This window comes from Helianthus annuus, chromosome 7 (assembly GCF_002127325.2).
Source record: "Helianthus annuus cultivar XRQ/B chromosome 7, HanXRQr2.0-SUNRISE, whole genome shotgun sequence".
NCBI lineage: Eukaryota > Viridiplantae > Streptophyta > Magnoliopsida > Asterales > Asteraceae > Helianthus > Helianthus annuus.
In genome coordinates, this window is record NC_035439.2 from 95,327,829 (window position 1) to 95,340,223 (window position 12,395).

Here is a 12,395-nt window from a genome sequence, read left to right on the forward strand (position 1 = left end):
CGCGTAATTTAATTAAAATAAACAAATTTTATTATACGATTACAATTCAGAAATAAAGAAAACAAACAACAATTACAAATACAACTGAAATAAACCAAAATACAAGAAGGAGAAGAAACAGAATTGACTGACGCACGTGTGACGCTTCCCTTAAAACAAATTCCGAGTCTCCCAGGAGTACTCGTTTTGTTTCCCAGGGTACAACAGCCAGAGCAGCGTACTGCCGGAGATGACCTACAACCCGAAGGGTACCTTGAAGAATGCTGGAAGAAGATCAGAACTGTAGAGAGAAAGTTATGATTGCTGTTGGGTTACTAGTGTATCTCTGCAGTGGGTATAGAGCTGTATTTATACAGCTCCTAGGTTGAAACAGTCAAAAACGAATTAAAGAGAGGTTTAAATTGCATTAAATGTCTTCAATACAATTTAATACGTCATTTAATTCTCAGTTAAAGTCGTTAACTCGTCAGTTACGAAGCTGGACTGAAACTGCACTGTCATTCAATGCTGTAAGCTTCTGCGCGTGCGCGCCCAGGTCTGCACACCCATGCGCGGTGCGTCCTCTTGGCTCACTGCCATGCGCGCATGCGCCACGTCACATGTGAGCCTCTACGAGCACGCCACACAGTCGCGCCGTTTTGGCTCACTTCAGTGCGCCGCGTACGTCACATCAGACCCTATGCACCATGCGCAACCGCGCGCCTCCGTGCCATGTGTACTCGCGCGCGCATGCGCATGACTGCCACGTCATGCGCCGTATCACCTACCACTTGGTCCTTGCAACCCTTGTGCTCCACCACGCGCACGCGGTCAAAAATACAAAGGCGGATCTCAAGCGGCTCGCGGCGATGCAAAGTGCAAAGTGCGCCATCAAAGCGCCACATTGCGCCTCATCGCCCATGCCACGAGCGCGCGAGCGTGTGCGAGTGCGAGTTAGGGTGCTCTGCACCCTTTGCGAGGACACTAGTGTGTGCTTCCATGAAACAATAAGGATGGAGAGTTCCACCTTAAATCCCATTTAAGTTCCATCTCTCCTCCGATGTGGGACTAGGTGCTACTTTCCCTTTTGTTTCAGCATTCAATGTTTCAAACACCCAACTTTGAGCATCGATATCTCATTCATCTTAGCTCGGTTTTGGATGTGGTTTAGTTTGTTGCGAAGCTCTTCCAACATAGAACACAAACCCACAAATAAATATATAAAACCCGCTCATTTTATTATATTTATTTGTAGTCCAAAATAGGAAAAAATCATTTTCCTATATTTGTGAAAAATGCTTTTTTCACCTATTTTTCCAACAATCCCCCACATGAAAACTGCTATTTTCATCAAATTTCCAACAATCCCCATATGTATGGAAATGGATCTTTTCCTTACACTTTTCAATGATAAACTTCGACAGTTGAGTATTGCAAGATAGGTAGGTTGTCACCTTTGAACCTTCTTTTATGAAGCGCACTTACCTTACTAGCGGTGTGTAGACGCGATGTCCTTGAACATACCCCCATTTGTGTAAACGACAATACACTTCACACAATACTCTCCCTGGTTTGGCCAAGTCCTCATTGTCGTGTCCTATTATGGTCCTGGAACACTAGCCTGGTTCTGCGAGAGCTCTAGGATTTGCGCACCCCACAAATCCATTTGAAGCGACCCCACTTCTCTCTAACATAGGTGATTCCCATGAATCATTAAAAGCATCATGGTTATTTGATTTCCCGAAATCGTTAACCTTAATATGCTTAGCCTCACTTCAATGTCACTGATTGGAATGGACTAGGAAGTATATATAACTCCCTTTTATTTAGTTTGGGGTACTCCCCCACAGTGACTCCGTCTTGGTAATATGATTAAGTTGTCCTGTTGAACTTAGATCTTGGGATCTCCAGTCAACTAAGTTAGGTTTCCCTCATATTCCCATTTACCATGGGCTTTAGTCCCATTCCTCTTGACGACGTTTCTACTAACTCTCTGCTTAATCCTTTTGTAAACGGGTCAGCAATGTTATCCTTTGATCTCACATAATCAATTATGATAACACCCGTTGAGAGTAGTTGTCGTACGGTGTTATGTCTACGTCGCATATGCCTTGATCTGCCATTGTACATCAAGCTTTGAGCTCTACCAATCGCTGATTGGCTATCACAATGTACACATATGGCTGGCAAAGGCTTTGGCCATCTTGGAATATATTCCACGAATTGACGTAGCCATTCCGCCTCCTCGCCTGACTTATCCAAGGCGATAAATTTAGATTCCATTGTGGATCTTGCTATGACCGTTTACTTAGAAGACTTCCAAGCAATAGCAGCTCCTCCAAGTGTAAACACGTAACCACTTGTTGATTTGGAATCTTTATTATCCGATATCCAGTTTGCATCAGTGTATCCTTCGATCACTGCTGGTTGTCAGGTATAATGCAGTCCATAATCTCTTGTGTATCTTATGTATCTAAGCACCCTTGTGATAGCCTTCCAATGATCCGCGCACCGATTGCTGGTGTATCTACTTAGTCTACTCACCGCGTAAGCCAAGTCGGGTCTAGTACATGTCATTAGATATATGAGACTGCCAATAATTCTTGAATACTCTAACTGAGCAACTCCATCTCCTTTATTTTTCTTGAGATGTTGGGAGGTATCAACTGGAGTTCGAGCTACACTCGTATCTCCCGAGTTGAATTTTTCAAGAATCTTATCCACATAGTGAGATTGACTTAACACAAGACCATCTTGGGTTCTTATGATTTTTACTCCAAGAATCACATCCGCTAAACCCATGTCTTTCATGTCAAATCTCGCTTTCAACATGCTTTTAGTAGCTTTGATAATTTTATCATTACTCCTAATGATAAGCATATCGTCTACATAAAGACATACGATCACATAACCTTCATTTGTGTCTTTGAAATAAACACATTTGTCGCACTCATTTATTTTTAAACCATTTTCAATCATGACATGATCAAACATTTGGTGCCATTGTTTTGGTGCTTGCTTCAAGCCATACAAAGACTTGACGAGTTTACATACTTTACCCTCTTGACCTGGGGCGGAGAAACCTTCTGGTTGCTCCATGTAAATCTCTTCTTCTAAATCGCCATTTAGAAATGCGGTTTTAACATCCATTTGGTGAACTTCCAAATTTCTTAAAGCCGCTATAGCAAGAACCAATCGAATCGAGGTTATGCGCGTCACAGGCGAGTAGGTGTCAAAGTAATCTAGACCTTCCTTTTGTCTAAATCCTTTAATCACCAACCTAGCCTTGTACTTATCAATACTTCCATCAGTTTTCATCTTCCTTTTGAATATCCAACGATATCCAAGTGGTTTGCAACCAGGTGGAAGATCTACTAACTCCCAAGTATGATTTTGCAATATAGAATCTATTTCATTTCTTATTGCTTCTTTCCATTGAGGTCCTTCTGAAGAGGAAACCGCTTCGCGATATGTATTGGGCTCGCCCTCAACCATATAGCTAACAAAGTCTGGACCGAAGGATTTTTCAACCCTTGGCCTTTTACTTCGCCTACGATCGCTTTCTTCAACCTCAGGTCGTTCATGTGTCTTATCATGAACCACCTCATCAACTGGTGTAGATGAACTTTCACCTACTTCAAAATTAGGTGTTGTTGACGTTGCATGTGTTTGTCTTCTCAAAGGAAACACATTTTCAAAGTAAGACATAACGTTAGGATTCACCTCCATTATACTGTTTACGTGTACATCAGGATTCTTGGACTCATGTACAAGAAAGCGATGTGCACTACTTTGATGCGCATACCCAATAAATATGCAATCAACAGTTTTGGGTCCTATCCTAAGAGCCTTAGGAGGTGGTACAATCACCTTTGCTAGGCACCCCCACACTTTCAAGTATTTGTATGAAGGTTTCTTCCTTTTCCATAACTCATATGGAGTTTCGTCTCTCTTTTTGAGTGGTATCTTGTTCAAAAGATAATTAGCCGAGAGAATGGCTTCCCCCCACATTTCCTGGCTCACCCCAGAACTTATCAACATGGCGTTCATCATTTCTTTCAATGTGCGGTTCTTTCGTTCCGCCACGCCATTTGATTGTGGAGAATAAGGAGGTGTACACTCATGTACAATGCCACTTTTTGCGCATAAATCGGCAAAAGGTGCAACATATTCGCCTCCTCGATCGCTTCGCAAAGCTTTTATCTTCTTTTGAAGTTGATTCTCAACTTCATTTTTATACAAGATAAATTTACTTATTGCTTCATCTTTACTCTTTAGTAAATATACATAGCAATATTTAGTACTATCATCAATAAACGTAATGAAGTACTTATTTCCACCTCTTGTGGGTACCGCTTTTAAATCACAAATATCGGTGTGAATTAAATCAAGGGGTTCGGTTATTCGTTCAACCGATTTCGATGATGATCTTGTAAGTTTGGATTCTACGCAAGTTTCACATTTATAGTGTGAATCAATATGGAATGTTGGTATACAATTTAAATTGATTAAACAGCGTATTGAATTAAAATTTACGTGACCTAATCTACCATGCCATTTATTCGATTCAGAAAACTCAAGCATATAAGTAGAAGTAGTAGCAATTTTATTCATGTTCTTGACAGCCATTACATTCAATTTGAACATACCATTTTGGGCATAGCCCTTGCCTACATACATTCCTCGTTTAGTTAGTACAAATTGATCGCTCTCAAAAACTAAACGAAATCCAAACTTGTTAAGCAACCATCCCGAGACTAGATTCTTGGGCAAGTCCGGGACATACAACACGTTGCTTAGAGTGAGCTCCTTCCCCGAAGTCCACTTCAAGATCACCGTTCCTTCACCCATGATGTCAGCGGTGGCTGCATTTCCCATATACAGCTTCTCTTCCCCTGAAAGCGCCTTGAAGGTGGTAAAGAGGGTTTTGTCTGCGCAAACGTGACAGGTCGCGCCCGTATCAACCCACCATCCTTTTGAAGTGTTGGTCACAGTATTGACCTCATCCATCATTGCGCTTTTGTCGGAAATCATTGCCACCAAAGGCATTCCGTCTTCATCCACCATGTGCGCACGCTCACGCTTTGGTTTCTTGCATTGGTTAGCCCGATGCCCCTGCTCGTCACAGTTGTAACAAGTCCCTTGGAACGTCTGAGGTTTCTTTTTCACAACCCCTTTCTTCGGTCCAAGATTGCTAGCCTTTGCTTTCCCTTTGTCCTTTTTCCCCTTGCCCTTCGTGCCCTTAGAAGATTGCCCAGGCTCAACCAAATTTGCGCTAGCACTAGTCTGCGCAAGGCTGCCTTTTTGGGCAATTCTATTGTCATCCTCAATCCGAAGACGAACAATAAGGTCCTCTATAGTCATCTCCTTTCGTTTGTGTTTAAGATAATTCTTAAAATCAACCTAAGTAGGAGGTAACTTTTCAATCATCGCTGCCACTTGGAATGTCTCGCTAAGTGTCATGCCTTCCGCTGAGATGTCATGTAGTATAATTTGGAATTCTTGGACTTGATTCATAACTGTTTTTGAATCAACCATTTTGAAATCCAAGAAACGGGCTACCACAAATTTCTTTGTGCCAGCATCCTCCGTTTTGTACTTCTTGTCCAAGGCATCCCAAAGGTCTTTGGAAGTCTTGACGTTGTAGTACACATTATACAACGCATCTGACAGGCCGTTTAACACATAGCCATGACATATGAAATCCGAATGCTTCCACGCATCTACCGCACACTGTCTTTGTGTGTCGGTATCCCCTTCCACAGGTTGGGGAGCGGTTTCCGTTAAGAACCTCGCAAGGTTCATGGTGGTCAGGTAGAAGAACATCTTCTGCTGCCACCGCTTGAAGTGTAGACCCGCAAACTTCTCGGGTCTTTCAGCGTGATTGGCCACTTTGGACGCTCCCACAGTGGTGGCGTTCAAGGGGGTTCCCGTCACAACATTCGTGTTGTTAACGTTGACGTTTTCGTTCGACATGCGGAAAAATTAAAATTTTTAAAGTTTAGTCAAAAAATCTGATTTACGCAAAAACCAGAAGTAAACTATTAAATTTTAATTTTACCACAAATTTACTGTTTAGGCTTCTAAGTCCAACTTTGAAGACCAAAAACAGAAAATTTTAATAATTAGAACTTACTGATTGGCTTCTAAGTCCAACTTTGAAGACCAAATCAGAAAGTTTATTACCAATTTTTAGGACAATAAGAATGTAACCAGAATGGTTTTCAACCAAAGTCTCTCCTTTGAAGATGAAAACAAAAAAATCTGTTTTAAAAACACAAACTGAGTGAAAACAAAACTGGTTTGAATCACAAACAGAATGGTTTTGATTACACGAACGGTTTTAAAAATTTGTTTTAAGATTGTAGGAACCGTTCGTGTAATTTAATTAAAATAAACAAATTTTATTATACGATTACAATTCAGAAATAAAGAAAACAAACAACAATTACAAATACAACTGAAATAAACCAAAATACAAGAAGGAGAAGAAACAGAATTGACTGAGGCACGTGTTCAACACGCTTCCCTTAAAACAAATTCCGAGTCTCCCAGTAGTACTCGTTTTGTTTCCCAGGGTACAACAGCCGGAGCAGCGTACTGCCGGAGATGGCCTACAACCTGAAGGGTACCTTGAAGAATGCTGGAAGAAGATCAGAACTGTAGAGAGAAAGTTATGATTGTTGTTGGGTTACTAGTGTATCTCTGCAGTGGGTATAGAGCTGTATTAATACAGCTCCTAGGTTGAAACAGTCAAAAACGAATTAAAGAGAGGTTTAAATTGCATTAAACGTCTTCAGTGCAATTTAATACGTCATTTAATTCTCAGTCAAAGCCGTTAACTCGTCAGTTACGAAGCTGGACTGTCATTCAATGCTGTAAGCTTCTGCGTAACGAATTAAAGAGAGGTTTAAATTGCATTAAACGTCTTCAGTGCAATTTAATACGTCATTTAATTCTCAGTCAAAACCGTTAACTCGTCAGTTACGAAGCTGGACTGAAACTGCACTGTCATTCAATGCTGTAAGCTTCTGCGCGCGCGCACGCAAGCCACACTGGTGCGCGCGCGCCCAGGTCTGCACGCCCATGCGCGATGCGTCCTCTTGGCTCACTGCCATGCGCGCATGCGCCACACTGGCTCAAGTCCATGCGCGCGTGCGCCACGTCACCTGTGAGCCTCTACGAGCACGCCACACAGTCGTGCCGTTTTGGCTCACTTCGGTGCGTCGTGCGCCGTGCAAAGTGCGCCATCAAAGCGCCTCATCGCCCACGCCACGCGCGCGCGTGCGAGTGTGAGTTAGGGTGCTCCGCACCCTTCGCGAGAACACTAGTGTGTGCTTCCATGAAACAATAAGGATGGAGAGTTCCACCTTAAATACCCATTTAAGTTCTATCTTTCCTCCGATGTGGGACAAGGTGCTACTTTCCCTTTTGTTTCAGCATTCAATGTTTCAAACACCCAACTTTGAGCATCGATATCTCATTCATCTTAGCTCGGTTTTGGACGTGGTTTAGTTCGTTGCGAAGCTCTTCCAACATAGAACACAAACCCACAAATAAATATATAAAACCCGCTAATTTTATTATTTTTATTTCTAGTCCAAAATAGGAAAAAATCATTTTCCTATATTTGTGAAAAATGTTATTTTCACCTATTTTTCTAACAGTTTATCCCATTCGCTTTTGATACATTTAGTTCCCTAGCCCCAGAGGCCGTGAAATTTCTAAACAGGATCCAACGGGTTGTGAATAGTAATCTCTCAACATTTAAGAGTCGTTTCGTCTTTAGTAGGATTGGTTTTACAATTCAAAAGGGGGTTACGGCGTAACTTGTTGCCCATTTACCACTTGTTTGTAATTTGTTACTTTGGCATTTCAATGAAGATGTGTTTCTAATTGTCTTATCTATACATATAATAAAGTAAACCAATTTGAGACACATGGCAATCATTGAGACTATCTATAATTTTATTTTCCCGCCTTAAACATAATCCTTTTAGTTTAGTTAGTTAATCCTAAATTAAAAAAAAATTAATCCTTAAATCTTGAAAAAAATAAATTAATCTCTACTTAATATTTTTATCAAAATTCTATTTTTCAAATCCAAATTAATAGGTTCACCTATCGAAACCCTAATTTGTATATAAATATATCTGAGCTCCTATTTAAATTATTTACGATATATACATTTTAAATTCATATACAGTATTATAATCATATTCGCTTATCTATACATATAATAAAGTAAACCAATTTGAGACACATGGCAATCATTGAGACTATCTAGAATTTTATTTTCCCGCCTTAAACATAATCCTTTTAATTTAGTTAGTTAATCCTAAATTAAAAAAAAATTAGTCCTTAAATCTTGAAAAAAATAAATTAATCTCTACTTAATATTTTTATCCAAATTCTATTTTTCAAATTCAAATTAATAGGTTCACCTATCGAAACCCTAATTTGTATATAAATATATCTGAGCTCCTATTTAAATTATTTACGATATATACATTTTAAATTTAAATTCATATACAGTATTATAATCATATTCGCTTACGTTTTAATATTTACAAAAGTAGATTATTTATTTACTTTATTAACTTATATAACTATTATTTAAAAATCAATCTAAAATTTCTAAAATACAGAGACACAGAATCCATTAATCTATTTTAAGTATTACATTTTTTATATAAACAAATCATCATCTATAAACATTTAAACACATATTTTTATATAAACAAATCATCATCTATAAACATTTAAACTGAATCATATTCACTTACGTTTTAATATTTACAAAAGTAGATTATTTATTTACTTTATTAACTTATAACTATTATTTAGAAATCAATCTAAAATTTCTAAAATACAATCATTGAGGCTATCTAGAATTTTATTTTCCCGCCTTAAACATAATCCTTTTAGTTTAATTAGTTAATCCTAAATTAAAAAAAAATAATCCTTAAATCTTGAAAAAAATAAATTAATCTCTACTTAATATTATTATCCAAATTTTATTTTTCAAATTCAAATTAATAGGTTCACCTATCGAAACCCTAATTTGTATATAAATATATCTGAGCTCCTATTTAAATTATTTACGATATATACATTTTAAATTCATATACAGTATTATAATCATATTCGCTTACGTTTTAATATTTACAAAAGTAGATTATTTATTTACTTTATTAACTTATATAACTATTATGTAAAAATCAATCTAAAATTTCTAAAATACAGAGTAACAGAATCCATTAATCTATTTTAAGTATTACATTTTTTTATATAAACAAATCATCATCTATAAACATTTAAACACATATTTTTATATAAACAAATCATCATCTATAAACATTTAAACTGAATCATATTCACTTACGTTTTAATATTTACAAAAGTAGATTATTTATTTACTTTATTAACTTATAACTATTATTTAGAAATCAATCTAAAATTTCTAAAATACAGAATCCATTAATCTATTTTAAGTATTACATATTTTTTATATAAACAAATATTAATCAATACATAAAAAATCTATTTTAAGTATTACATATTTTTATATAAACAAATATTAATCAATACATAAAAAACAATAACGGATACATTCAAATTGCATTTGAACCAATTAATTTACTATTTAATTAACATTTTAATAAGCACCTTTATTTTATTAAATTCCATATTAACTGGTTAGTAAACTATCATGTTTTAATACAAAAAGAAAACTATTATTTTAATATTAATGTTTGAAAAAAATCGAAGTGTTACAAATTTTAAGAAAGAGACAAACCAAATAGCCAAAATGAGAGAAAAAGAGAGAGAGTAAAGAGAGAAAAGTTGAATAGTAGATTTGTGAGGATAACAAAATTGATAAATTATATAGGGGATAATGTTGTTATACATAAATATTGTATTTTTTAGTATAATTATTAATGTATATGTATAACAAAAAATAATATTGTTTTATTCATATCATTATTATTACTGCTATTGTATTATTTATAGTTGCTACCATTATTATTATTATCGTACCTTTCTAATATTGATATATTTGTGTATGATATTTTAATCAAGTTACCGGAAAAGTCTACGAGCCAGTCTAGGAATGTGCGTAAGCAGTGGCCATTTTTGCTATCAACGCCTAATTTTGTTATGTTGCATTGTGACCATATATCCATAGATCTCTATTTCCAGTATCTGTGGGCTTTCCGATGACAATTAATATAACACTATCCAAGGTTGTATTGTTTTTAGCATTATTGGATTCACTCATGATCAATGGCATTATTAATAGTTAAAAGTAGAGACAGGTAAAACTACTAATTCTAGATAGAGATAGTAAAGTTACGAATAAAAGATGTAATGTTGTGTAGAAATAAATTTATAGATATTAATGAACTATGTGAATATTTTTGGATTCAAATTACTTTCTGTAATGTGCGAGTTATAATTGTAACATTTCATTTCTCATTACATAAATGTAATGTAATACGTAAATACAATAATAAGTATTATATAATATATTTATTTTTGTATTATTTTCAACGATAGTTTGATTACATGTTTTTTTGATGAATTTTATAATACTAACATACATCATCTTTATATTAACTCATTTATGTCAATTTGGTATTTAAATGGCTCCGTCTTTGATTTGCATTTACAAGAAATATTTATTATAAAATTTAAATTGTTCAACCCGTGTACCACACGGGGAACTAACCTAGTTTTCATATATTTCACACTTAACAAGACTCCTTTCTTTTTCATGGTCGTGGAAGAAAAAAATAACGTGTAAAACAAAAATCGCATGTTTAAGTTTTATATTAGTTAGTTATTTAAATAAAAGAATTCACATAATCACATGTTTATACGTACACAATTGATACCTGTATCAGTTACTCTTATTTCCGTTTAATTTAAATTTAAATTCTCATTTTCGTTTAATTCAAACTAAAATATGTAACATAAGCCTATGGCATGATAGCCTAGTGACATTTTACAGGTGAGATAAACTTATGGACCATGAGGTTTTGGGTTTGATTCTCATAAATGTGTTTTTCCCATATTTATTCGGTTTCCTTCTGAATTGGTGTATAGACATTATTGGCTAGTGAAAATGGATATAATCGGGTGGTTCTAGTAGTGATACAGTGATACTTTAGGGTTACATTAATGATTCAAATTTACCATTCAAAAAAATATGTAACGTAAAAGAGTTGATTGCATTTTTTTCTTCCACGACCACTACCACGATCATTATAATTTGTTTCTTTTCGTTTAATTAAAACTAGTTTAAGTACTCGTGTGTTACGCGGATGGTCTCAAAGTAAATTATATTACATAGAACTTTGAAATGAAATAAACGTTCCATTACTTATGTAAAGATTACGGTGGAGACCGTTAAAAAGTTTGTTCGGCTTCTTACTATAGCCGGCTAGTGTGGGGGCATTTATGTAATTTGACCTTAGTACGAAAAGACGTGTGTACCAGAAGACTTGTCGAGTTATCAAAGCATGAGATAGATTTTGTCGATATTCATTGAAAAGGTCAAATATTTTTTTTGAGCAGCTAATCCGAACATCAACATTTACAACATACTACCACCCAACTTTACTAACATAATTAATTTGTTTAAAATGCACTAACATCTAAAAATATACATGTAGAGTTCTGAATCGCCTCTCTTGAACGACAAGATTTTGCCCACTGATTGTGATTGGTGAGGCGAGGCCTGAACATTAATATATCTATTAAACCCATTTTGATAATTCAGTTAGTTAGAACCTGAACCAAAATATAATCTTTTTCTTTAAAAAAGACCTTTTTTGACCGAACTAACGCGTCTTTTTTTCCAAGCTAAGCACAAAGTAAACAATCATGGCTATAGGTGGTTCAATAAGTATAAAGAAATAAAGAAAACATAAGGTAAATTTACTTCTCAATTAAAAAAATAAACAAAGTAAACAAATCTACATATAACCTTCTTAACCCGACCAAACCAACACTTTATTTAAACGACACGTTTGTGGACAATTTGGCGAGGGCTAGCGCCAACACCTACACTCCGTTTCCATATATTATGAGGAGGAAAACTCAAGATTATGACCATGTAGCTAGCCTGCAAATAAACACAACCAGTAAGTTATACTAATTAACAACAAATAATATTAATGAATATTATTACTAATGAAAATAAGACATAAATAATCCATTAATTAAGGATATAAACTCATAAATATACAAATTTATCTGTAATTTTCTATGTGTTTAAACATGTGACATTTTTGACTTTTCTTAGTTTAAATATGAGGATGTGATTATATGTATGTGTATATTCATAATCCCAACATATCAAATATGGACATGCATATTGTAAATTAGAATGAACAAAAGTTGACCAACAT